This window comes from Somniosus microcephalus, chromosome 1 (genome assembly GCF_052327205.1).
Source record: "Somniosus microcephalus isolate GS21.2 chromosome 1, FLI_Smic_1.0, whole genome shotgun sequence".
NCBI lineage: Eukaryota > Metazoa > Chordata > Chondrichthyes > Squaliformes > Somniosidae > Somniosus > Somniosus microcephalus.
The window spans coordinates 85,398,656-85,420,488 of NC_140987.1; the positions used below are offsets into that span (position 1 = coordinate 85,398,656).

Genomic DNA, 21,833 nt, shown 5'->3' on the forward strand with positions numbered 1-21,833 from the left:
GCGCATCGAACTTACTTTTTTTTGCAGGTTTTCCCGGGAGGGTAAGTCTCCAGAAGTTAGACATGTAAAAAGCAGTCGCAAGGCCTGCTTTTTACAAGGTAAGTGGTGAATTAATTAAAATTAAAACATTTTTCCACAGGTTTATTATTTTTAAATACTTTAAAGAAAGGTAAGTTTATTTTTAGCCCCGTTAGAAAATGTAATTAATTTTTTCAAAAATTTAAATTATTGTTTAAAATAATTATTTCATGTAATTTATAGTTTATTTTAAAAATGTGATGTTTTTTAAAAATTTATTTGAAGATTTAGTGATGTTTTGGGGCTTATAGTATTAATAGGTTTGACAGGTCTTCCTGTCAAACTTATGAATGAAGCATTCCCTGCTACCATTGGCTGTCCATGGCCCACATGATCCCAGGGGACGCATCGAACTAACTGCGCCCCTGGGATACGCAAGCACTGCGCGCCGGCAGTTGGAGGAGGCCCAGGATCGGAATCCCATGCGGGCCCACAGCTCAACGGCTGGCGCGGTAGGTAAGTGCAGGTCGGGGGCTTGCACCCGCGGGAAGCCCCCGACCCGAATTTCTGGGCCAATGGCCAATGGCCCAGAAATTCGGGTCGGGGGCTTCCCGCGGGTGCAAGCCCCCGATCTGCACTTACCTAGCACGCCGGCCGTGAAATTCCGATCCGGGGTCTGGTCCAGCTGCCGGCGCACAGTGCTTGCGTATCCCAGGGGCGCAGTTAGTTCGATGCGTCCCCTGGGATCACGTGGGCCACGGGGAGCCAATTGGAGCAGGGAATGCTCCATTCATAAGTCTTGACAGGAAGTGCTGTCAAGACTTATAAATACTACGGCCCCAAAATAGCAATAAACCTTCAAATACATTTTTTTTTTAAATCACATTTTTAAAATAAACTATAAATTACATGAAATAACTATTTTAAACAGTAATTTAAATTTTTGAAAAAAATAATTTTATATTCCAACGGGGCTAAAAATAAACTTACCTTTCTTTAAAGTATTTAAAAATAATAAACCTGTGGAAAAAATGTTTTAATTTTAATTAATTCACCACTTACCTTGTAAAAAGCAGGCCTTACACCTGCTTTTTACACTTCTAAATTCTGCAGACTTACCCTCACGGAAAAACCTGTAAAAAAAAACTAAGTTTGATGCTCACGCGCAGCCTCCCCCGCGCATGCGTTCGACCTCTGAACCCCTGCTTTCAGAGGAACAGAAGTGCTGGTTTCCCACGCATGCGCAGTGCATGCAGGAAACCGGCACTTCCATTGGGCCTACGGGTGAGTACCCCATGCGTACTCACCCGTGGAGACCCGAATTTCAACGTCTCTTCCGAAAGATGACACCTCCGACAGTGCAGCACTCCCTCAGTATTGCACTGAAGCTCAACAGTGGAGGCTGGGACAAGATAGAAGGATTTAATTTTTTTACAATAATCGCAGAGCCTCACCATTAACTCTGCACATCTCCCAAGCTTCTGTTTGGGCCTCAACCCAGAAACACCTCCATTCCTGGCCTCAGTCTGATTAACACTAATACCAATCCTATATCTTGAACTTTGCTGCTTCTGAACCCAAACAGATTCTGAACATTTCAGATTCTATTTACCAGCTTAGGGGAAACAGAACTTGCTCTCAATTGTAAGCATGCAGGTGCAGCAGGCGGTTAAGAAGGCAAATGGTATGTTGGCCTTCGTAGCAAGAGGGTTCGAGTACAAGAACAAGGATGTCTTGCTACAGCACGGTGGCATAGTGGTTAGCACTGTTGCCTCACAGCACCAGGGACTCGGGTTCGAATCCGGCCTCGGGCGACTGTCTGTGTGGAGTTTGCACATTCTCCCCGTGTTTGCGTGGGTTTTCTCCGGGTGCTCCGGTTTCCTCCCACAGTCCAAAGATGTGCGGGTTAGGTTGATTGGCTATGATAAATTGACCCTTAGTGTTAGGGGGATTAAATACATGGGGTTACGGGGATAGGGTGGGATATGTGTTGGTGTAGGGGTTACGGGGATCGGGTGGGATATGGATCGGTGCAGGCTCGATGGGCCGAAATGGCCTCTATCTGCACTGTGGGGTTTCTGTGATTTCTGTGAGTTGTACAGGGCCTTGGTGAGACCGCACCTTGAGTATTGTGTGCAGTTTTGGTCGCCTTATCTGAGGAAGGACGCTCTTGCCATGGAAGGAGTGCAGCGAAAATTCACCAGGCTGATACCTGGGATGGCAGGAATGACGTATGAGGAGAGATTGTGTCGATTGGGCTTATACTCACTGGAGTTTAGAAGATTGAGAGGGGATCTCATCGAACCCTATAAAATTCTGTCAGGCCTGGACAGACTAGATGCAGGAAGGATGTTTCTGATGGCCGGGGAGTCCAGAACCAGGGGTCATAGTCTAAGGATAAGTGGTAAGCCATTTAGGACTGAAATGAGGAGGAATTTCTTCACCCAGAGAGTGGTGAACCTGTGGAATTCTCTGCCACAGAGGGCGGTGGAGGCCAGTTCATTAAATATATTCAAGAAGGAGTTGGATATATTTCTTAAGGCTAAAGGGATCAAGGGATATGGGGAGAAGGCAGGGACAGGGTACTGAATTTGGATGATCAGCCATGATCTCATTGAATGGCGGAGCAGGCTCGAAGGGCCGAATGGCCTACTCCTGCTCCTATCTTCTATGTTTCTATGTAATTCCACGTTCTGCAGCCAGGATGAAGCGATTTTTCATATGTTCCTGCAGTGCCAGAGATTGCAGTCCATCTTGCATTATTTAAAGGGACTATTCCTCAATTTCTGATGCACTTATCTCCAAACATGCTCATCTTTGGTCATTTGGTGCACAAGGCAAGCAGATCAGAGGACCTCCCAATGGGTCTACTCCTGGGCCTGGTGAAATCTGCCATACCTAAGATTGTCAGAGGAGATCTCTCTGACTGTTTGCCCATGTTCCCATCTTTGGTACATGTCTGGCTGATTGTAGAATATGACCACGCTGTGTCCACCATTTTGCTTTCAGGTTTCCGTAGTAAGTGGATACTGCAGGATATCACCACCAACAACAACAACAACTTGTATTTATATAGTACGATAGCAAAATACTGCAGATGCTGGAAATCCGAAACACCCTAGTCCACTCCTCTATCACGCCCAGCACCCCTTCCCCTTTGCCCGGCACCTTCCCGTGCAAGCACAGGAGATGCAACACCTGCCATTATACCTCCCCCCTTCCCACTGTCCAGGGCCCCAAACACCCCTTCCAGGTGAAAAAGCGATTTACTTGTACTTCTTGCAATCTAGTATACTGTATTCGCTGCTCACGATGCGGTCTCCTCTACATTGGGGAGACCAAACGCAGATTGGGTGACTGCTTTGCGGAACACCTCCGTTCAGTCCGTAAGGGGGACCCCGAGCTTCCGGTCGCCTGTCACTTTAATTCACCGCCCCATTCCCACTCAGACCTCACTGTACTCGGGCTCTTGCATTGTTCCACGGAGGCTCAATGTAAACTCGAGGAACAGCACCTCATCTTCCGATTAGGCACTTTACAGCCTTACGGACTCAACATTGAGTTCAACAATTTCAGATCATAACCTCGGCCCCCATCACATTTTTGCTTATATTTTATCTACATCTTTGTTTTGGCCCCCCCCACCTCTTTTTATTTTTTCTTTCCCACATGGCAGCTGTCTCTCATTCTGCCAGAGCATTTCACACCTAATCTGGAGCTGTCTTTTGTCTCCACTAGTCCTATCACCATCTCGTCTCGTTTTGAATACCTCTTAATGTCTCTTCACTTCTTTTGTTCTGTCCCAGCCTGGACTTTCGATCTATTTCATTTCCTTTCCAGTTTTGAAAAAGGGTTAGACCCGAAACGTCGACTCTATTTTCTCTCCACGGATGTTGCCTGGCCTGCTGAGTTTTTCCAGCATTTTCTGTTGTTATTTTGTATTTATATAGCGCCTTTAGCATATTAAAACATTCCAAAGCATTTCACAGCAGTGTTATCAAACAAAATTTGACACCAAGCCACATAAGGAGATATTAGGACGTGGCCAAATGCTTGGATAGAGGTAGATTTTAAGGAGCGGCCTAAAGGAGGATAGAGGAGTAGAGAGGCGGAGAGGTTTAGGGAGGAAATTCCAAATCTTAGGGCCTAGGTAGCTGAAGGCACAGTCGCCAATGGTGGAGTGATTGAAATCAGGGATGCGCAAGAAGCCAGAATTGGAGGAGCACAGATATCTTGGCAGGTTGCAGGGCTGGAGGAAGTTACAGAGATAGGGAGGGGTGAGAACATGGAGGGATTTGAAAACAAGGATGAGAATTTTTAAATTGAGGCATTGCTTAACCAGGAGCCAATATAGGTCAGCGAGCACAGGGGTGATGTGTGAATGGGACTTGGTGCGAGTTAGGATATGGGCAGCAGAGTTTGGGAGGGTGCAAGGTGGGAGGCCGCCCAAGAGTGCATTAGAATAGTCGAGTCTAGAGCTAACAAAAGCATGAATGAGGGTTTCAGCAGTTGAGGCTGGGGCAGAGATGGGTGATGTTATGGAGGTGGAAGTATGCGGTCTTAGTGATGGAGAGGATATGAGGTTGGAAGCTCATCTCAGGGTCAAATAGGACACCAAGGTTGCGAATGGACTGGTTCAGCCACAGACAATGGCCAGGGAGAGCGATGGAGTCAGTGGCTATGGAACGGAGTTTGTGACGGGGACCGAAGACACTGGGTTTGTCTTCCCAATATTTAATTGGAGGAAATTTCTGCTCCTCCAATACTGCATGTCGGACAAGCAGCGTGACAAGTCAGAGGTAGTGGAGGGGTCAAGAGAGATGTTGGTGATTAGAATTGGGTGTCGTCACCGTACATGTGGAACCTGATGTGTTTTCGGATAATGTCGCCGAGGAGCAGCATATAGATGAGAAATAGGAGGGGGCCAAGGATAGATCCTTGGGGGATTCCAGAGGTAATGGTGCGGGAGTGGGAAGAGAAGCCAATTGCAGGTTATTCTCTGGCTGTGACTTGATAGATAGGAATGTAACCAGGCGATGCAGCCCCACCCAGCAGGACAATGGAGGAGAACTGTTGGTTGACCGTGTCAAAGGATGCAGACAGGCCGAGAAGGATGAAACCCGATTGGAGGGGTTCAAACATGGAGTTGCGGGAAAGATAGGTACGAATTTGGGAGATGATAACACGTTCAAGGACTTTGGAGAAGAAAGGGAGGTTGGGGATGGGGTGGTAGTTTGCAAGGACAGCGGGGTCAAGTGTGAGTTTTTTGAGGAGGGGGTGATGACGGCAGATTTGAAGTTCCTGAGGAAAGCAACTGTTAACAATATTAGCTAACATGGGGGCCAGGAAGTGAAGTTGGGTGATCAGCAGTTTGGTGAGAATAGGGTCGAGGAAGCAGGAGGTGAGTCTCATGGACAAGATGAGCTCCGAGAGGGAATGAGGGGAGATAGGAGAGAAACTAGAGAATACTTTATTGGGATAAACCTTCAAATTATGATAGCAAAAATATTTATTCACATGCAATTGTTTTACTTTGGGTAGGTTAATTTTTTTTATTCGTGGTACCCTAAATTTAGGAGGGTGCTTGTTGATGTCCACATGGCATTGGGTATGTCTGTCACCACCCCACTGCCCTGGACAAAACAAGGCTCCCAATTCCATTTCCTCCAGCTCCCACTTTACCCAAGTACTGTGCTCCATGGCCTGACCTTCGGACTACCCATGAGGAATACCACTGGGCATGTACTAGAATATATCCTTTGTGTACTATGCATTGAGTGCTTAGCTCAACCTTTTTTTTTATTCGTTCATGGGATGTGGGCGTGACTGGCAAGGCCAGCATTTATTGCCCATCCCTCGTTGCCCTCGAGAAGGTGGTGTTGAGCCACCTTCTTGAACTGCTGCAGTCTGTGTGGTGAAGGTACTCCCACAGTGCTGTTAGGGAGGGAGTTCCAGGATTTTGACCCAGTGACGATGAAGGAACGGTGATATACTTCCAAGTCAGGATGGTGTGGAGGGAGTGAATGTTTAAGGTGGTAGATGGGGTGCCAAGCAAGCGGGCTGCTTTGTCCTGGATGGTGTTGAGCTTCTTGAGTGTTGTTGGAGTTGCACTCATCCAGGCAAGTGGAGAGTATTGCGTCACACTCCTGACTTGTACCTTGTAGATGGCGGAAAGACTTTGGGGAGTCAGGAGGTGAGACACTCGCCGCAGAATACCCAGCCTATGACCTGCTCTTGTTGCCACAGTATTTATGTGGCTGGTCCAGTTAAGTTTCTGGTCAATGATGACCCCCAGGATATCGATGGTGAGGGATTCGGCGATGGTAATGCAGTTGAATGTCAAGGGGCGGTGGTTTGACGCTCGCTTGTTGGAGATAGTCATTGTCTGGAACTTGTGTGGCGCGAATGTTACTTGCCTCTTATCAGCCCAAGCCTGAACGTCGTCCAGGTCTTGCTGCATGTGGCCATGGACTGCTTCATCATCTGAGGAGTTGCGAATGGCACTGAACACTGTGCAATCATCAGCGAACATCCCCATTTCTGACCTTATGATGGAGGGAAGGTCATTGATGTGTGTTAACACTATTATTTTTTTTCACACACGACTTAAAACAAAAATCAAATTTACTTGAAAAAATAATTACACTCTGCGAAACATGTGTATTATCTTTACGCATTAACATCTCTCAACGTGGGGGAGGAGGAGATTGGGCTCAATATTAACCTTTACAATCTCGAGCAGGAGCAAAAGCTATAGAAATATATGCCCGCATTATTCATATAATTGCGTTTTACATCAATCGGTGCAGCTATAATGAGTGAAGGGTATCTGACTGAAAAAAACCAATTACAGCAGAGAACCGCCCACCACCTTTTTCGACTCTCCTGGGCCATCTGGCACTCCACCTCAAGGCTGGCAGTCGGGAGCGCGCTGCGCCTGCGCTGTCAATGCAGGGGAGAGCGGCGCTTGAATTGGGCACCCGGGTTCCAGGTAAAGTATTTCGGAACATTGCGGTGCGTTCTATTCGAATGCTCAGATGTTGCGCTTGTCGGTCGGCAGAATTCGAATGCACCGGGTCCCGGGATTAAACACCGCGCGGTCCGTTAGCCCGGGGAGGAAGTTGCGTGCAGTGTTTGTCACCGGTCTGTGGGTTGTATAGAGAGGCCCCGGCGGTACAACGTGGAGGAGCTCGGAACTGAAGGGAAAAGGCTCAGCTCCCCGCCCCCCACCCCCCGAGAGCTGTGACTTTTGGATGTCAGGCGTTTGTACATTACCAGCGCCCCAGAATATCCACCTCCAGTTTTTTTTTTAAAGCCATCTATCAATTTGTTGCTGGCAATAACAAAAGAGAGGATCTTGATTTAGCCACCTTTCGAGTTCCAAAACCTAAGTTTGCTGTGTCTGTTTCAGCGGGAGCTTAATGGTAAAACACTAAGGATCTACAGTCTGTCTTTGGTGAGATGTATTTTATTTTTTGATCCTGTGAAGTCGTTATTTATTGTGGTTGAAAGAACGTAACTTCCTTCAGAAGAATAAACGCAACTCGGTATATCGGATTTTTTTTCATTATAAAATCATGTCTTGTTAGGAAATTCTCGTTCGAGCTGTCACTTTTTCAAATGCAACACTATCAGATTTCTAATCGGCTACAAACTGCATCCTGAATAGTTGATTTCAGAGTAGTATATAACCTGTATATATGTGTGTGAACATAAGAAATAGGAGCAGGCCATTTGGCCCTTCGAGCTTGCACTGCCATTCAATAAGTTCGTGCTTGATGATCTTCCTCATCTCCACTTTCCTGCACTATCCCCATATCCCTTGATTCCCTTAACATCCAAAAACCTATCGATCTCTGTCTTGAATATACTCGACGACTGAGCCTCCACAGCCCTCTGGGGTAGAGAATTCCAAAGACTCACCACCCTCTGAGTGAAGAAATTTCTCCTTATCTCAGTCCTAAATGGCTGACCCCTTATTCTGAGACCGTGACCCCTGGTTCCAGACTCCCCAGCCAGGGGAAACATCCTCCCTGCATCTACCCTGTCAAGTCATGTAAGAATTTTGTATGTTTCAATGAGATCACCTCTCATTCTTCTAAACTCTAGAGAATATAGGGCTGGTCTACTCCATCTCCCCTCATAGGTGTGTATATACAGGATAAACTGTTGAGATCAGATCATGAACTTTAGGAAGATACTGAGGAAAGTCTAATATCAAAGCAAATAGTTATAGGAAAATATACACATGCTGTATCTTAAGACTGGAGTATAGACCAGTACAAGCAGCTGTTCTTCATGGAAGTGTTGGTAAGGCATTCAGCAATGAGGGGATCATTGTCATGCTCGATTGTGTCCTTGCTTGCACTTTCCAACTGAGGTCACTGAATAGCAGTCAGGAGAGGGAACCAACTAAGTATGTATCCTCTAATCTGGAACATTGCTGGGTTATTCGGTTTGGTAGGTGGTACACTTATTCACTGAGCTATTAGAGGAGCTCCACTTTTACTTTTTTGAGCAATTGCCATTCTGTCACACATTCCTAAAAAAAAAAACTGTGATCAAACCCACTTATTTGATATGTGCTTAGACTCTAAAGCACAAATCAGAACAGGTGGGTCTGATCACCGTTTGATCCCCCTGCCGCCTCATGGCGACTGCTGCTATTTCTGCTGGCTGCTGCAAATACAGGAATGGTGTCCTGTGCTCTAGTGGAAGGAAATCGATGGCTTTCATTGGTATTTAGGGTGCTGGGATAACCCTGCTGCTACAGTGTAACCTATCTTACTGTGAGAATGAGGCCAAGGGGAAGTTTAATTGTTACGGGGTTTAAGGTGGATACATACTGGGGGTGGGGAGTTGATGTAGGGTCATACTGGGAGGACGAATGAGGGATTCTCAATTGTGGTGATGAAACTTGAAGAGAATGGTGGTAGATAAAATATCTCAATGGAGATCTTGCATAAGGGGAAATTTTAGGTTGGTGGGGGCTAAGAATACCTGATGAATCCACATTGTTAAATAATGAAAATACATGCATTTACGACCTAAATAATGAAAATACATGCATTTACTACCTAAATAAAGTGTTAGAAAAAGATAATGCTTCTCCATCATTTTAATTGTTATGGGTAAGCCTAATTTTTTCAGTCATAGGTCACTCAATAGTCCTCTCTTCCACATGACTCTACTGTACACGGATTGCGAGCTTGCCATGTGAGGAAGCCAGTAGTCTAGATTTCCCGACTGGTATTATTTTATTGGCAATGTAAATCCATTTATTTTAAAATAATGCTGATCTAGGCCACTGTGTGCTACTTCGTAGAGCCATTGCAGTAATTCAGTACCACTAACTAAAGGGATCAAGGGGTATGGGGAGAAGGCAGGGACCGGGTACTGAACTTGGATGATCAGCCATGATCGCATTGAATGGCGGAGCAGGCTCGAGGGGCCGAATGGCCTACTCCTGCTCCTATCTTCTATGAAATATATAAAAACGCTCGCTGTTTGGCGAGTCATCTAATGTATCTTTTTTCAACTATCTATTGAACAGCAAACATTAAAAACATTCTACTAGCTACCTGCAAAAAACAATGGCCCAGAAATTAGATTCGGGGGCTTGCACGCGCGTGCAAGCCCCTGATGTGCACTCACCCGGCACGCCGACATCTGAAGCCTGGGCCTGCTTGGAATTCCTGTCACTGGCCCGGTTCAGATGTCGGCGCGATGTGCTTGCCGAATCCAGCGGCGTAGTTAGTGCGATATGCCGGCTGGGATCAGGTGAGCACTGTGCAGCCAATCAGGGGAGGGGAAACTTCATTCATGAGTTTGATAGAACTGTCAAACTCGTGAAAAGTACGGGTGCCCAAAAGACTAGTTTAACTTTAAATAAATTTTTTAAAAACATCCCAATAATTAAATAAACTATAAATAACTAAAAAAAACTATTTTAAACAATTAATCAAATTTTTGAATTTTTTTTTTAAAATCGTGTCTAAAACTACACTTACCTTACTGTAAAGTCCTTAAAACAATAAAGCTGTGGAAAAAATGTTATAATTTTAAGTAATAGACCACTTACCTTAAAGAATGAAGTCTTTACGTCTCCTTTTTACATTCGTAAAAAGGAGAGGCCCTTACACACGCGCAAACCTGTGGGGAAAAAAGGAATTTCAGCGCGCACGCGCAGACTCCTGCGCGCACGCGTTCGTCCTCTGAACCCCTTGGTTCAGAGGACAGGAAATGCCGGTTTCCCACGCATGCGCTGTGCATGCTGAAATCCGGCATTTCCAACGGGCCCACGCGTGAGTACCCTGTCCGTACTCACGCGTTGGGACCGGAATTACTGGCCCAATATTTATGAGCCCCCACCCCCTGCTTTCTGCCAGCTTCTTAAATACATTTTAAAATTAACTATATATGCTTAACTGGCTGATGTTTGTGGGCATTATGTAGTTCTGTGCTCACTCTAAGTTCCTGATGAGAAGTCTAGAACTCCTGCCTCCCCAACTGGTGCTCAATTTTAAAATTCTCATCCTTGTTTTCAAATCCCTCCATGACCTCACCCCTTCCTATCTCTGTAGACTCCTCCTGCCCTACAACCCTCTGAGATCTCTGCGCTCCTCCAACTCTGGCTTCTTGCGCATCCCCTATTTTAATCGCTCCAGCATTGGTGGCCGTGCCAAAGCCCTAAATTCTGGAATTCCCTCCCTAAACCTCTTCAACTCTTTCTCCTCCCTTAAGACACTCCTTTAAAACCTATCTCTTTGACCAAGTCATCTGCCCTAATACAGGGAACTTTGTGCTATCCAGCACCGACGGGACCGAGCTGTTGCCGTTCCCACAAAACTGCCGGACAAACCAGTGCTAATGTTGAAGCATACGGAGATTTTGATCTCCGTATCTGGCAACAAACCCTGTTGCTTAGCAACAGCTTCTAAACAGTCGGCCGTACTCTCTGTAGCGTCTCTGTAGCTTAGCAACAGCTTCAGCGAGACCTTGCAGAGCTTGACTTTGTTGAGAAAAAAGCAATGAAAAGAAAAAAAACCTAATGAAACGGCTCCTGATTTTTGCAATAGCCCGAGGACAGAGAGATCAGAGTGGGAGTGAAGCGGTGAATTAAAGTGACAGGCGACCGGAAGCTCAGGGTCACCCATACGGACTGAATGGAGGTGTTCCGCAAAGCGGTCGCCCAATCTGCGTTTGGTCTCCCCAATGTAGAGGAGACCGCATCGTCAGCAGCGAATACAGTATATTAAATTGCAAGAAGTACAAGTAAATCGCTGTTTCACCTGGAAGGGGTGTTTGGGGCCCTGGACAGTGGGAAGGGAGGAGGTAAAAGGGCATGTGTTGCATCTCCTGCGCTTGCACGGGAAGGTGCCAGGTGAAGGAGCAGGGCTGTTGGGGGTGATTACCACTTCACTCCCACTCTGATCTCTCTGTCCTCGGGCTATTGCATTGTTCCAATGAAGCTCAACGTAAGCTCGAGGAACAGCACCTCATCTTTCAATTGGGCACTTTGCAGCCTGCCGGACTCAACATTGAGTTCAACAATTTCAGATAATTATCCCTGCCCCCATTTTTCATGCAGTATGATTTTTGCCATTCCCATTTGCAACATTTTATCTTTCCTGCCTCTTACAAAAGTACAGGATGTTCTTTCTATTTCTTCCTCCCCTCCTAACCACCCCCCCGCCATCTCTGCACCTGCTTAATATCTGTTACATCTCCAGCTTTTTCCAGTTCAGATGAAGGGTCCCACACCTGAAACGTTAACTCTGTTTCTCTCTCCACGGATGCTGCCTGGCCTGCTGAGTATTTCCAGCATTTTCTGTTGTTATTTCAGATTTCCAGCATCCGCAGTATTTTGCAATTATATTAAACTTGTATAGAATCTTGGTTAGACCACACTTACTTTGCGCAGTTCTGGTCTCCATATTATAAATAGAATATAGAGGCACTGGAAATGGTGCAAAAAAGATTTACAAGAATGATACCAGACTGACAAGTGATATCTATCAGGAAAGATTGAACAGGCTGGGGCTCTTTTCTATAGAAAAGAGAAGGCTGAGGGATCTTTAGGATTATGAGCGGGGAGACAGAGGAAAGGGAAACAAGGATAAAAGCAAAAGACAGGAAGGAGAAAAACAAAAGTGGCAGGCAGAGAAATCAAGGGTTTAAATCAAACATGGCCACAGTAAATAATAATTCTAAAAGATCTAAGAGCGTTAAAAAAACAAGCCCGAAGGCTTTGTGTCTTAATGTGAGGAGCATTCGTAATAAGGTGGATGAATTAGCTGCACAAATAGAGGTAAACGAATATGATATGATTGGGATTACGGAAACATGGTTCCAGGGTGGCCAAGGCTGGGAACTCAACATCCAGGGGTATTCACTATTCAGGAAAGATAGGCAAAAAGGAAAAGGAGGTGGGGTAGCATTGCTGGTTAAAGAGGGGATTAACACAATTGAAAGGAAGGATATTAGCTCTGATGATGTGGAATCTCTATGGGTAGAACTGAAAAATACAAGGGGCAGAAAACGTTAGTGGGAGTGGTATATAGACCTCCAAACAGTAATGCGGAGGTCGGGGATGGCATTAAATGGGAAATTGGAGAAGTGTGCAATAAGGGCACAGCAGTTATCATGGGTGACTTTAATCTACATATAGATTGGACTAACCAAATTAGTAACAATACTGTAGAGGAGGAATTCCTGGAGTGTATACGGGATGGTTTCCTGGACCAATATGTCGAGGAACCAACTAGAGATCAGGCCATCTTAGACTGGGTATTATGTAATGAGAAAGGATTAATTAGCAATCTTGTTGTGCGAGGCCCCTTGGGTCAGAGCGATCATAATATGATAGAATTCTTCATTAAGATGGAGAGTGAAATAGTTGACTCAGAGACTAGGGTCCTGAATTTAAATAAAGGAGACTATGGTGGTATGAGGGCGAGTTGGGTAGGATTGATTGGGGAATGACGCTCAAAGGGTTGACGGTGGATGGGCAATGGCAAACATTCAAAGATCGCATGGATGAACTACAGAATTTGTTCATCCCAGTTTGGCATAAAAATAAAACAAAGAAGGTGACTCAACCGTGGCTAACAAAGGAAATTAGGGATAGCATAAGATCCAAGGAGAGGACATATAAATTGGCCAGAAAAAGCATTAAACCTGAGGATTGGGAGCAGTTTAGGATTCAGCAAAAGAGGACAAAAGGATTAATTAAGAAGGGGAAAATAGAGTATGAGTAAGCTTGCAGGGAACATAAAAACTGACTGTAAAAGCTTCTATAGATATGTGAAGAGAAAAAGATTAGTGAAGTCAAGCGTAGGACCCTTAGTCAGAATCAGGGGAATTTATAATGGGGAACAAAGAAATGGCAGACCAATTTAATACATACTTTGGTTCTGTCTTCACAAAGGACGACACAAATAACCTCCCAAAGACGTCGGGGAACATAGGGTCTAATGACAGGGAGGAACTGATAGAAATCAGTATTTGTAGGGAAATGGTGTTAGGGAAATTGATGGGCTTGAGGGCCGATAAATCCCCAGGGCCTGATAATCTGCATCCTAGGGTACTTAAGGAAGTGGCCCTAGAAATAGTAGATGTATTGCTGGTCATCTTCCGAAATTCAATAGACTCTGGAACAGTACTCATGGATTGGCAGGTAGCTAATGTTACCCCACTGTTCAAAAAGGGTGGTAGAGAGAAAACGGGGAATTACAGACCGGTAAGCCTGACATCGGTAGTGGGGAAAATGCTAGAGTCCATTATAAAGGATGTGATAGCAGAGCACTTGGAAAAAAGTGACCGGATTGGACAAAGTCAACATGGGTTTAGAAAAGGTAAATCGTGCTTGACTAATCTACTGGAATTTTTTGAAGATGTAACTGATAGGTAAGGGAGAACCAGTGGATGTGGTGTATTTGGATTTTCAAAAGGCTTTGATAAGGTCCCGCATAAGAGATTAGCGTGTAAAATTAAGGCACATGGGATTGGGGGCAAGGCATTGACTTGGATAGAGAACTGGTTGGCAGACAGAAAGCAAAGAGTTGGAATAAACGGGTCTTTTTCCGAGTGGCAGGCAGTGACTAGTGGGGTACCGCAGGGATCGGTCCTTGGACCCCAGCTATTCACAATATATATTAATGATCTGGACGAGGGAACTAGATGTAATATCTCCAAGTTTGCAGATGACACAAAGCTGGGTGGGCGTGTGTGCTGTGAGGAGGATGCCGAGAAACTCCAGTATGATTTGGACAGGTTGGGTGATTGGGCAGAAGCATGGCAGATGCAATATAATGTGGATAAATGCGAGGTTATCCACTTTGGTGTCAAAAACAGGAAGGCAGAGTATTATCTGAACGGCAATAGATTGGGAGAAGGGGAAGTGCAACGAGACCTGGGCGTCCTTGTGCACCAGTCGCTGAAAGTAAGCATGCAGGTGCAGCAGGCGGTTAAGAAGGCAAATGGTATGTTGGCCTTCGTAGCGAGCGGGTTTGAGTACAGGAACAAGGATGTCTTGCTGCAGTTGTACAGGGCCTTGGTGAGGCCACATCTTGAGTATTGTGTGCAGTTTTGGTCGCCTTATCTGAGGAAGGATGTTCTTGCCATGGAAGGAGTGCAGCGAAGATTCACCAGACTGATACCTGGGATGGCAGGAATAATGTACGAGGCGAGATTGGGTCGATTGGGCTTGTACTCGCTGGAGTTTAGAAGAATGAGAGGGGATCTCATCGAAACGTATAAAATTCTAACAGGACTAGACAGACTAGATGCTGGAAGGATGTTCCCGATGGTCGGGGAGTCCAGAACCAGGGCTCACAGTCTAAGGATAAGGGGGTAAGCCATTTAGGACAGAGATGAGGAGGAATTTCTTCACCCAGAGAGTGGTGAACCTGTGGAATTCTCTACCACAGAAGGCAGTGGAGGCCAATTCATTAAATATATTCAAGAAGGAGTTGGATATATTTCTCAAGGCTAAAGGGATCAAGGGATATGGAGAGAAGGCAGGGACAGGGTACTGAATTTGGATGATCAGCCATGATCTCATTGAATGGCGGAGCAGGCTCGAGGGGCTGAATGGCCTACTCCTGCTCCTATCTTCTATGTTTCTATGAAAGGATTTGGGATTTGTTAGGGTAGACGTAGAGAAGATGTTTCCACTTGCGGATGAGACCAGAACTAGGGGTCATTAATAAATCCAGCAGGGAATTCAGGAGAAACCTCTTTACCCAGAGAGTGGTTAGAATGTGGAACTCACTACCACAAGATGAGTAGCATAGCTGCATTTAAGGGGAAGCTGGATAAACACATGAGGAAGAAGGGAATAGAAGGATATGCAAAACAAAGACTTGAATTTATATAGCGCCTTTCACGACCACCAGATGTCCTAAAGCGCTTTACAGCCAATGAAGTACTTTTGAAGTGTAGTCAGTATTGTAATGCATATAGGATTAGCTGAAGTAGGGTGGGAGTAAGCTCGTGTGGAGCATAAACACCGGCATGGACCAATTAGGGTTGAATGGCCTGTTTTAATCAGCTCTTCCACACGACTGTCAGGCCTACACCATCCTCCTACCTTCACTGCTTGCAGACCTCAAAAATTCACTTTCCATTCCCTGTTCAGCCAAACCTGAGGTTGCTCCTCCACAGTAGTGCTGGACCACAGGCCAAAGCCTAGCATCCACAACCCCAGTGTTGCCAAACTCCAGGACAGTTTTGCTAATCTCCTGAAACCCCCATACCAGTTCTCCTAAATCGCAGGACTATCCTTCCTGTACTACAAAAACAAATGATCGTCCCCCCCCTCCCCCCCCCCCCCCCCCCCCCACCCAGTGGTACCAAAGCCCAGGAAGTCAGGATCGCCCTCCCACCGTAGCTAATCGCAGACTCCTCCTCAATACTGCTAAATGCAGGTACATATCTCCACTGGTATGGTGCCAGGGTCGAGGATGTCACTGAGCGGCTGCAGGACACCGAGGGGGGAGGGTGAACAGCCAGAGGTCATTGTCCATATCGGTACCAACGACATAGGCAGAAAGAGGGATGAAGTCCTGCAGGCAGACTATAGGGAACTAGGAAAGAGATTAAGAAGCAGGACCTCAAAGGTAGTAATCTCTGGATTACTCCCGGTGCCATGTGCTAGTGAGTGTACAGTAATAGGAGGATAGAACAGATGAATGTGTGGCTGGAGAGATGGTGCAGGAGGGAGGGCTTTAGATACCTGAGGCATTGGGACCGGTTCTGAGGAAGATGGGACCTGTACAAGCCGGATGGGTTACACCTCAACAGAGCCGGGACCAATATTCTCGCGGGGAGGTATGCTAGTGCTGTTGGAGAGGGTTTAGACTAGCTTGGCAGGGGGATGGACACCAGCATAAAGGAGTAGAAAAGAGGAATAAGGTGCATAAAAGAGTGAGTGTGTGTTGGTTAGTACTAGAGAAGAAAGTAGTACCAGAGGTGGAAGTAGTACCATATTAGATCGGAGCAGACTAAGAAAGACTATGAAAAATTCAAAAATGGGTTTAGAATGCATGTACGTAAACGCACAAAGTGTGGTGAATAAGGTTGGTGAGCTACAAGCACAATAAGCTGTGTGGCAATATGATGTTGTGGCAAAAATGGAAACGTGGCTTAAAAGTGGTGAGGACTGGGCACTTAATATTCAAGGGTACAAGGTGTTCAGAAAAGATAGGGAAGGAAAAAAGGGAGGTAGGTGGCACTGCTGATTAAGGAAGACATTGTCGTGTTGGAAAGGGAGAATGTTCTTGAGGGGAATCCATTTGGTTAGAGTTGAGGAGCAAGAAGGGTATGATCACGCTATTGGGGGTATTCTACAGACCTCCAAATAGTGAGAGGGAGGTAGAGGAGCAAATCTGCAGGAAAATTGCAGAGATATGCAAGAGCTATAGAGTGGTGATATTGGGGGACTTTAATTACCCAAATATCGATTGGGATAATGCTAGGGTGAAGGGAAAGGAGGGGGAGGAATTTCTGAAATGTGTTCAGGAGAATTTCCTTGACCAGTATGTTCTTGGCCCAACTAGGAAGGAGGCATTGCTGGATCTGGTGCTGGGGAATGAGGTGGGCCAGGTCGACCAAGTGTCTGTGGGAGAACACTTGGGTACGAGTGATCATCGTATCATAAGATTTAGATTAGCAATGGAGAGGAGCAAGGAACAATCACGAGTGGAACTTCTAAACTGGAATAGGGCTAACTTCAATGGGATGCGAAAGGATCTAGCCAGGGTAAAATGGAACCAAAGACTGACAGGAAAAACTGTAACGGAACAATGGGTGATCTTTAAGGAGGAGATGTTCCAAGTACAGGCTAGGTACATTCCAATAAGAGGAAAGGGTAAGGGAACCAAAGCAAGGGCTCCTTGGATGACGAGGGAGATTGAGAAGATGATGAAACAAAAAAAGAGGGTGTATGATGCATGTCAGGTGAATTCTTCAAGGGAGAACCAGACCAAATACAATAAGTTGAATGGGGAAGTGAAGATGAAAATAAGATTGGCAAAGAGAGAATATGAGAGTAGAATGCCGGTTATCATAAAAGGGAACCCAAAAATCTTCTACCGGCATGTAAACAATAAGCAGGTAGTAAGAGGCGGGGTGGGGCCTATTAGGGACAAAGAAGGTGATATATGCTTAGAGGCGCAGGGCAAGGCGAGAATACTCGATGAGTATTTCCGCTTTGCGGAACACCTCTGTTCAGTCCGTAAGGATGACCCCGAGCATCCGGTCGCCTGTCATTTTAATTCACCGCCCCATTCCCACTCAGCCCTCACTGTACTCGGGCTCTTGCATTGTTCCATGGAAGCTCAGCGTAAGCTCGAGGAACAGCACCTCATCTTCCGATTAGGCACTTTACAGCCTTCCGGACTCGATATCGAGTTCAACAATTTCAGATCATAACCTCGGCCCCCATTACAGTTTTACTTATTTTTTATCCACACCTTTGTTTTGGCCCTTACCCCCCCCCCCCCCACTTTTTCCTCTCCCACATGGCAGCTGTCTCCCATTCTGCCAGCGCATTTCACACCTAATCTAGAGCTGTCTTTTGTCTCCACTAGTCCTATCACCATCTCGTCTCGTTTTGAATACCTCTTAATGTCTCTTCACTTCTCTTTTGTTCTCTCCCAGCCTGGCCTTCAGTCTTGACAAAGAGTTTGACCCGAAACGTCGACTCTACTTTCTCTCCACGGATATTGCCTGGCCTGCTGAATTTTTCCAGCATTTTCTGTTGTTATTTCGGATTTCCAGCATCTGCAGTATTTTGCTATTGTTATAATACTCAATTTGTATTGGTGTTTATTAAGGAGGTGGATGCTGACAAAATATCGGTAGAAGTGGAAAAGGTAGAAGCAATGGAAGGAGTTTAAATTGATAGACAGGATGTACTAGAAAGGCTGGGTATGCTTTGAGTGGATAAGTTGCCTGGTCCAGATGGTTTGCATCCCAGGTTGCTAAGGGAATTGGGGGAGGAGATAGTGGAAGGGCTTGCCATAATTTTCCAATCTTCCCTAGATGTGGGGGGGGTGCCTGAGGATTGGAAAGTGGCAAATGTGACACCATTGTTCAAGAAAGGGTGTAAGGACAATCCTAGTAACTACAGGCTGGTCAGTTTAACATCAGTGGTGGGTAAAGTTTTAGAAACAATAATCAAGGAAAAAAATTAACAGGCACTTGGAGAGATTTAAGCTAATTAAGGAGAGCCAACACAGATTTGTAAAATGCAGATTGTGTTTGACTAATCTAATTGAATTTTTTGATGAAGTAACAGAGAAGGTTGATGAAGGGAATGCAGTGGATGTTGTCTCTTTGGATTTTAAGAAAGCATTTGATAAAGTACTACATAAAAGGCTGGTTAACAAAATTGAGGTTCATGGAATAGGAGGGTCAGTGGCAGCTTGGATAAGAAATTGGCTTAAGGGCAGAAAATAGCGAGTTGTGGTGAATGGCTGTTTTTCAGACTGGAGGATGGTAGACAGTGATGTTCCCCAATGGTCAGTGCTGGGGCCACTGCTTTTTTAAATATATATAAATGACCTGGATATTGGAATACAGAATAGAATTTCTAAATTTGCCGATGACACCAAACTTGGGGGTGTGGCAAACAGTGAGGATGATACCAATCGACTGCAGCAGGACATAGAAAGGCTAGCAGAATGGGCAGACAAGTGGCAGATAGAATTTAATATAGAGAAGTGTGAGGTGATGCATTTTGGCAGAAGAAACAGGGAGAGCCAATATATACTTAATGGCACAGTTTTAAAGAGTGTGCAGGGACAGAGGGACCTGGGAGTTAATGTGCATAGGTCCCTGAAGGTGGCAGGACACATTGAGAGAATAGTTAACAAAGTATATGGGATCTTTGGCTTCATAAATAGAGGTATTGAGTACAAAAGTAGAGAAGTTATGCTGAACCTTTATAAAGCGCTGGTTAGGCCACAACAGGAGTATTGCATCCAGTTCTGGTCACCACACTTTAGGAAGGATGTGAAGGCCCTTGAGAGGGTGCAGAGGAGATTTACCAGAATGGTTCCGGGGATGGGGGATCTTCGCTACAAGGACAGTTTGGAGAAGCTGGATTTGTTTTCATTAGAGCAAAGGAGGTTGAGGGGTGATTTGATAGAGGTATACAAGATTATGACGCATTTGGATAGGCTAGACGGGGAAAGGCTGTTCCCACTAGTTGATGGTACAAGGACTAGGGGACACAGATTTAAGGTTTTGGGCAAGAGATACAGGGGGGAATGTGAGGAAAAACGTTTTTACGCAGCGAGTGGTGAGGACCCGGAACTCGCTGCCGACGGAAGTGCTGGAAGCGGACGCACTCAATGTTTTCAAGGGGAGACTGGATAGGCACTTGAGGGAAATAAACTTGCAGGGCTACGGGGATAGAGTGGGGGAATGGGACTGACTCAATTGCTCTACAGAGAGCTGCCACGGACTTGATGGGCCGAATGGCCTCCTTCTGTGCCGTTATGACTCTTTGGTACATCTTGCACATCATCTTGTCAGCTAACCTCAGTTTTAAAAATGGTAATTAAAAACATAGGTTAAAAAAAATTGTACAATAAAAGGGACTCAGTTATGCTTTTCACAGTGTCACAGAATTTGATTACCAAAGTACCGGTACAAACCTCAATACTATGTAATGAGGATGGGGCTTGACTCAATTCAGTCACCTTATTAGTTGTCCTTTTAAGACGCTGCTTAAAACCCACCTCTTTGACCAAGCTTTCGGTCATCTACCCTAATTTCTTATGTGGCTCGGTGTCAATTTTTTGTCTTATAACACCCCTGTGAAGCGCCTTGGGATGTTTTACTACGTTCAAGGAGCTATATATATATATATACACAAATTGTTGTGGTTGTTGTCCTGATATTGCAACCTAAATGGCAAAAGCACTTTTGTTATAAAACACCCTCGGGGGTTCTCTGAATCCCCCACAGTCATTTTGATGGAAGATGGGTGGAAACCCCGTTTATGCCGGGATTTCCACCGACAGTACGGTGGCTGACTAGGGAAACCCTCGAGCAAATGCCCAACGTATAGTCTCTGACGCAATGTGAGCAATGCCACAGGAGATCCACTCGTTGTTTAAACAAACTGGAGTTAGTTACAAGATGGTAATATATATATATCAAGGTTCAGTGGATAGAAGAGAAAGTTATTTAAGCATTCCGATTCCAAAAGATGTTGGTCCAGAATTTGTTGGGAAAATAACAGCAAGTTCACAACGCCCGCCATTATTGTTACGTAAAAAACCCCAGCAATTAGTGGCGAGGAAGGGATGCGCTGTGAGTTGTTAATCGCCACAAATTGATGGACAATTTATGCCGCTCCTGGAGCTCGCTATCAGTCTCCCCATGAATGACAAGAAATTGCTGTATTTGCGCCGTAGATATGAATGAATCTCACCGCAGACATTTAGGGCTGGTAATTTATGTCGTAGGGACCCTGTAAATGACGTGATTTATGGTCCTGCCGAGAAATTCAACCTTGGAGGCCCAGGAAGGGAACAATTGGAACTGTGGAGTCTCACTCCTGCAGATGGTAAATTGTTCCTAGAGGTTTTAAAAATTTTAAATATTCATTAAAAAAAAAACTTACTTTTACTTTCTGTCTCTTTTTATATCTCACTCTTAATTCAGTCTTTCTTTCCCTCTCTTTATTTCTCTTTCTGTATCTAATTTGACTCGAATCACCCTATTTCCTTTGTCGTTTGCTCTCTTGCTCTATCATTCTATTTCATTGGTCAAGGATATGGACCATTGGACCCGAGTTTCATGAGGTCCCAGATGCCCCATTGACCTTGTCGTGTCAATTTGCTTTTACAGCAATTAACAGTGCAAAAAATGATATGATCTGAAGGGTGAGGTAAAAAATTCAATTCAGGACGCTCGGACATGCAGCTCCAGCAATTTCTGGGCCAATATATCCTTGGAATACACTCAATATTTTGTATTTTAATAGTGTATACAAATGGAGTTTGTGAAGAAATTTATATATTTTCTGCTGCTGGGTTTTCCAGACACTGGGCAGCTGGCATATATAATTCTATTGGTATATTATTGTGCATTTTGAATTGCAATACTTACACATAACATGCACTATTAATTTCTTCATTATCTACCTCATGGAATATTACCAAACATCTAAACCCTTTCTTCTCTCCCTGTCCATTAACATGTCTTTAGGGCTAATATGTTTTACTTCATTGCCTATAAATTATTTTTGTAACATTTTACCATGTAAGGAAGGGGGTATGGTAGCACAGTGGTTATGT

The 21,833-nt window shown here is 45.1% G+C and overlaps 1 protein-coding gene across 2 annotated transcripts in view; it reads left to right on the forward strand.

Annotated features, from left to right (window-relative positions):
- The first annotated feature begins 6,903 nt into the window (after positions 1-6,903).
- focad (focadhesin) overlaps positions 6,904-21,833 on the forward strand; it is a 308,585-nt gene continuing 293,655 nt past the window's right edge. Inside the window, exon 1 of one of the 2 annotated variants that reach the window (XM_085984003.1) lies at positions 6,904-7,009. The gene's annotated coding sequence lies outside the window, so the exon portion shown is untranslated. Of the gene's footprint in view, positions 7,010-7,241; positions 7,475-21,833 lie in introns of those variants that run through there. The other variant, XM_085984000.1, reaches the window with a different exon arrangement.